The 6,389-nt window shown below is 43.8% G+C and overlaps 1 long non-coding RNA gene across 1 annotated transcript; it reads right to left on the bottom strand.

Moving 5' to 3' along the window:
- Positions 1-573: 573 nt before the first annotated feature.
- LOC108542615 (uncharacterized) lies at positions 574-6,141 on the bottom strand. Its single transcript, XR_001889314.1, has 4 exons — positions 6,031-6,141; positions 4,560-4,747; positions 3,079-3,156; positions 574-685 (listed from the first exon to the last, which is right to left on the bottom strand). It is a non-coding gene; the product is annotated as an uncharacterized LOC108542615 (long non-coding RNA).
- Between the last annotated feature and the right edge of the window lie 248 nt (positions 6,142-6,389).

The raw sequence follows: 6,389 nt of genomic DNA, 5'->3' as shown, positions 1-6,389 counted from the left end.
CTCTACAATCAGCAGGTGGCAAAGCCAGTCAAGCCTGCGTCTTTTCCTTTAGGGTGGTGACTTCTTCCAGGCCCTGGGCAGGTGTGGAGGTACTATGCAGGAACCAGGAATTAGAGTCAAAAACCATAGAAGTCTACCTGGTGTTTTATTGTACTGTGGCTGAGCTGTCACTCAAACTGCAAAACACAGTCCTTCCCACTCTTCCCTCCCCTTTCCACAGTCAAAGGAGCCTCACCCTGTGGCCACAGGCCCACAGAGAGTATTGCCAAGCTATCACCAACGTTCCCTCAAGATCCAAGGGTTCTTCAGTCAGTTAATGGTGAATGCTGCCTGGCCTGGGACTTACCCTTCAGAGATAGGAAAAAGACTGTTTTAGTGCTCACCTGATTTTGGCTCTTACCAAGGATTTTTGTGTGTGTGTATATAAATAGTTTTTAAAATTGTGTTCTTGTTTGGAGGACAGTGGGTGGAGCCTTCTATTCTGCCATCTTGCTCTGTCCCCTGGAAGTTACTCTTACTCTTCCAAAGTCAGATCCTGTTAATTCTTGGTTTGTTCCAAATACGTACCTGATATATGGGGACCTCTTGTCTTTTCCAAGAGTGTGGAAATGGTATATGCCATTCTGGTTTAAATTTTGTTTGGAGTGCAAATCATAAAACTTCTAAGTTGTTCTCAGCTGACAGTCTGGAGTGGTAACAATAGGGCATCACTGGAGCCAGATAGCACTGAGTTAGAATCCTGACTTTGCCCCTAACCAGCCCTGTGACTGTGAGGACATCGGTTAACCCCTCTGGGCCACCCCTTCCTTATCTGTCTTTTGAGAATTAAAAGGGGTAATGAAGTTGCCTGGCTCAAAGACAGTACTCAATAAATGTTATTCACATACATAACCATAAATGAAATGTTATTAATATTGTTATATGCCTGTTCCATACAGGTATTCCTAAAAAGAAACGTTTAGCTCTTCCATTCCAGCAATTTAGTCTCTTAGTTCCATTTTAGTCTCCCAGGAAGTAGGCAAAACTGAGAATACTCTTTCCCATTTTACACATGAGGAAACAGAAACTTGGGAACATAAAATATCTATCTCAAGATCGTATCGTGACTGAATGCAAAGCTGGTACTCTCTCCTTGTCCCATCCTTATCTTTCCCCATTTCAGGGTTTTCAAGAGACAGAGGGAGTTTCAAAGGGACACGAAGGGCTCAATTTCTGTTTCATACATGATTCCAGGTCTCTTTGCAGAGAGTTTGAGCATCAAGTAGTGACAGATAAAAGCTGATTGCTGATCAGCCCCTACCAACCCCCAATACACATGCATATACACTAATATACGTACACACTAGGAGCTGTGAGATGGCTGACAATGGCCAACACCGGGAAAGAAGCTATTTTTGGAGATTTTTAGGGTTCTCTCAGGAGTGGCTGGTAGAAGCTCCGTGTGTGTGTGTGTGTGTGTGTGTGTGTGTGTGTGTATACACATGCGCATGTGTGTGTGTTGGGGAATTAGGGGGTGTCTGTTTCAGAGGGAATACTACTCCAGCCAACTAAGTAGAATTTGAAATAATTTCTGCTCAGCTCCTAACTGGTGTTGCTCCCATCACTCCTCCACACCTACTTTAAAAAGCAGGTTTTTAAATCTGAATTTAACTGTGTTGCCCTCTGACTGAATAATCTTCGTCGGCCACTCATCACCTAGGATGAAGCCCAGGCCTAAAGCCCAGCACAAAGACCTGCATGATGTGCTCACTTCCAACCTGAAGGTGGGAGGCAGTTGTTGCCCAGCAGACACCCAGTTCTCCTTGTCCTCCAGCCATGGGGAGCCACATGCGCCCTTGTCTATACCCTAGGCCTTTGCGCAGTTGGATCATTCTATCTGTCCCATCCTCTCCCTCACCCTCTCCCCTCAAAGAGAGATGTGGTGTTTTCCTCCGGGGTTTTTCCTGGACCTTCTTTTGTGCTTAGGCTGACCTTCTCATTCTCTATTGCAGTGATCCACTCTCATTTCTCCTGAACCAAACCGTTTACTGAAGGGTGAGGGCTATATCTGAGTCCCATCTTGATTTCCCAGTTTATAGCACAGGGCCTGGCCCCATTAAGCATCTGTACAAGCTTATTTAATAAACAAAAGAATGAATGGATGGTTTGGAGCTCTGAAAGCATCTTTCCACAGAAACGGCGTTGAAAATGACTCTGTGTTCCCTGTAGGCTACTGACTGTAGATGACCTCTGACTTTTGTAAGACTGTAACAGTTTGGCTCCTCCATCCCCATGGAGGAGTAGCAGTAAGGACTGGAGCCGTGATCTCAACCCCAGGCGTGGACTTGATGGACTGGAAGTGATCCCTATGGCCTGGCCTATGATGAGTTTCAGACCAGTGATTGACCCATTTTAAGTCAATGAGACTCAAGGAGAGGGTGGTTGAAGGGTCTGTAGTAGTTCTTGAAGGAGGCAGAAAGACAGGTGGCTCCTGATAGCCATCTCAAGCACTGGAGGAGATCCAGGTGTAAGAGGAAGCTGGCTCTGCAGAAAGGCAGAGAGGAAATGCAGAGAGAGCTTGGGTCCCTGGTGAACATGAGAAACTACTAGATGAATTAGTCAGACTGCTCATTTCTAATTTCAGTCATGTGTGTCAGTAAGGTTTCTTGTTTTGGGAGTCACTTTGAGCTGGATTTTCTGTCACCTGCAGCTAGAAGCAGGACTGATCTTTGTGAAGCTAACTAAATATAAGTTTGAGGTCCCTTCCCTTACACAGGCTTCTTCCAAGGCCCTGGGACCCAGGGTGCCATGTGTTTGTAAATATGCAAAAACAAGATATTTTAATCACAACCCATGAGAACCACCACATCTCTCTACTCTGATGCCTGCTCTGTCACACTGCCCTTAGGGTGGGATGCAGTTGCAGTAGTCACAGGCGGTTCAGGGATCTGGCCAAGGTGGGATGAACTGGTCACTCATGCTGTTGGGTGTGGAGGGATGTGGTTCACCATCACTTTGGGGCTTAGCTAAGTTATGCTGGATGTCCCAGTGTAAGAATGACTTTCAAGAATTTGATTGCCACCCACACAGCTGACTCACCTGGCACTGTGTCTGGGAGGTGCGGGGCCACAGGTTGTCATACAATGTGAAACACAAGCCACAGCACTCACAGTGGAACTGCATGATGGAAGGAGGAAAAACAAGATTTGAAATACATTCTGAGGAAATTTCCACCAGTTACTAGACACATGAAATTGTGAGTGAAGGATTCTGTTTTACTCAATGCCTCATCACAATGAACATTATCTCTTGTCAGATGTAATGGTGTTGGCCTCCTGGTGTGCCACCATGATGATTACGTGAATGGCAAACTGGTTAATGAGCATCTTCAACCCAAAGCATAGTTAAAGATGGGTCACTGCATAAGAAAACACAAAACCCTGAAACCTGTCGGCTTCAGAGAAGACTCCTAAATTTGATCTAGTCCTAAAAATGTACAGGACCTTATCAGTGATGAGTTGTGAAGCTACAAGAAACTTTAAAAAACTATTGATAATGAAAAATAATTGATGAACCATGGTAGAAGAAAGTCCAAATTATCCATCTGTTGGCTTTGGAGAAAAATAACGTTATAAACTTAGTGCCGTGCCAGGAAGTAATCAAAGAGAATGCAGTCAGAAAAAAAAAAAAAAAAAAATCAGGGAAGAAAGTATTTTAGAGGGGCAGTTATCTCAAAGTGCTGAGATTATAGGTGTGAGTCCCTGTGCCTGGCCCAACCCAACTATTTATTGATTAAATGGGCCCTTCGTCCTTCAGACCACAGCTTCCCCACCTACAAAAGTCCAGTTGGCACATGGGGTGACAATGCACGCCTTGTGGAGGGCATGGGCCAACCATGGTATCTGCAACCCTTTTTAAGGTTTTTGTTTTTTTTTTTATCAAAGACCAAAGCGATACTTATCAAACAACACTGCCTATGACAATCTTTGCCCCTGCTTGTGACAATGCAGGTTCCTAGGCCTATACTCCTAGATATTTGAATTCAGCACATCCAGGGTGTGAGCTAAGCAACTGCACCTTAGATAAGCCTTTTAGGTAGTAATGGTGCAGGTTTTCCCAGACACTAGAAAAGAGATTGCACCCAGAAATTCTACCTTTTGAAATTTATCCTAAAGGCAAGTGCACAAAGGAAATTTAAGAGAATTATCATTCCAGTGTTAAAAATAGAAACATTGAGGGGGGAAATTATATATTGATTAAGTAAAATTTTGTATCTCTGTATAATAAAATGCTAGGCAGCCATCAAAAATGTTATTGTGGATCGTGATTGAACTGGAAAGATGTTTAGCGCATATATATTTATTAATATTAACATATATATGTATTAAAACAACATTTTTATTTTGAAATCTGTTTAGATTTATAGTGCAGTTGCAAAGATGGCACGGAGAGTTCTAGTATACCTTTCATGCAAGCTTCCCTGAATATTAACGTCTTGCATAACCATGATTTATCAAAGCTAAGATATCAGTAACCATATAATTTTATTTATTAAACTATCAACTTCATTCAAATTTTACCAGTCTTCCATAAGGCTCTTTTTCTGTTCCAGGATCCAGTCTGGGATATCACATTGCATTTAGTTGTCATGTCTCCTTAGCATTCTCCAATCTGTGGCCGTCTCTGTCTTTTCTTATTTTCGTGACCTTGACACTTTTGAAGAAGACTGACCAGATGTTTTGGAGGCTGTCCCTCAGTTGGGGTTTGTCTGTTTTCAAGATTAGACAGAGTCACAGGTATTGGTGAAGAACATTGCCACTGAGGCGACGTGCCCGCCTCACTGCATCACAGCAGGGAGCACGTGATATCAACATGACTTATCGGTGGTGATTTTAACATGATCACTTGGTTACAGTGGTGTTTGCCAGATTTGTCTACTATAAAACTATTATTTTTTTCTTTTATATATGTGAGAAGTAAGCCACTAAGCCCAGTCCATATTTGAGGGAAAGAGAATTAAACTTCACCTTCTGAAGGGAGGAGTATAAAATAATTTGTGAACACACAATATACATTTTCAAGGGTTAAAAAGTGAGTTACAAAACAGTAATATATCATGTGATCCCATTTTGTAGAAAAAAATATTTTATGTGTTCACAAAATTTTATAAGAAAATAAACTACAACATTAACAGCAGCTACCTATGGGTGATGGGATAGTAGGCAGTTTTTTCTCCTTCATCTTACTGATGTAATTTTTCTAATGAATTTTCATTATGAATAGGTATAACTTGTATCCTAAAAAGTTGAAGAAAACAAAAGACAAAAGGCAACATTTAAGACTTGGTCATGATTGAAGCAGGGAGGCAGAGTTAGTGCAATGGATAATCCAGTCAAGAGATCAGGTGATTTCAAAAGGCTGGAGTCTTGGGCTAAAACCAAAACAGTGAAAATTTCCAGGGAGAAATGCATGACACAACATTTGATTCAAAACCCGAGGGCACAGGCACAAGATGGAGTGGTGGGAAGTACTGGTGGGCACCAAACACTCTATGAGATCAAGCCCTGGGTTGTTTATTTTCTGAAACCACAGATTCAGTCTTAGCTTATAAGATGTCTGGGTGCTAACATTGTTCATGTAGAAGTGGAGTGAGTGTCCAGCTCGAAGGGAGTAGTAGTCCCTGTCACAAGTGCTGTTAGTTCTCTCTCCATGTTCTCTCTCCACTCACGGTCCCCTTAAGGCCAGCAACTTCTTAATGCAAGAAGGGCTCAAGTGATCGTCTTGCCTCAGGCTCTCAAAGTGCTGGGATTATAGGTGTGAGCCACTGTGCCTGGCACAAACTATTGATTGACTGACTGGGGTCCTTGTCCTTCAGACCACAGCTTCCCCATCTGTCTACCTGTGGCTTCTCTGACCTCACGGCTGTGTTTGGCCTGTGCTTGGGGCAGGCCAGGGTGCCAGGAAGTTAACACCCCCTTAGTCCATTTGTGTTGCTATAAAGGAATCCTGAGCCTGGGTAATTTATAAAGAAAAAAAGTTCATTCAGCTCACCGTTCTGCAGGCTGTACAAGAAGCGTGCTGCCGGCATCTACTTCCGGTGAGGGCTTCAGGCTATTTCCACACACGGTGGAAGGCGAAGGGGAGCCGTCATGTGCAGAGATCACATGCTGGGGGGGGGGGGGGGCGGGGGGAGAGAGAGAAGAAGAAGAAGAAGGAGGCAGGAGGAAGGAGGAGGAAGGGAGGAGGGAGGAGAGTGTGAGGAGGAGGAGAGGAGGTGGTGGAGGAGGAAGAGTGGAGGAGGGAAGAGGAGGGAGGGACGAGGAGGGAGGAGGAGGAGCTTTTAAGCAACCAGCTCTCCGTCGCTGAGAGTAATGGCCCAAGTCATTCATGAGGGATCTACCTCGCATGAC

This window comes from Rhinopithecus bieti, unplaced genomic scaffold (genome assembly GCF_001698545.2).
Source record: "Rhinopithecus bieti isolate Rb0 unplaced genomic scaffold, ASM169854v2 scaffold_22670, whole genome shotgun sequence".
NCBI classification, from domain to species: domain Eukaryota; kingdom Metazoa; phylum Chordata; class Mammalia; order Primates; family Cercopithecidae; genus Rhinopithecus; species Rhinopithecus bieti.
This window is presented reverse-complemented; position numbering and strand designations above follow the sequence as displayed.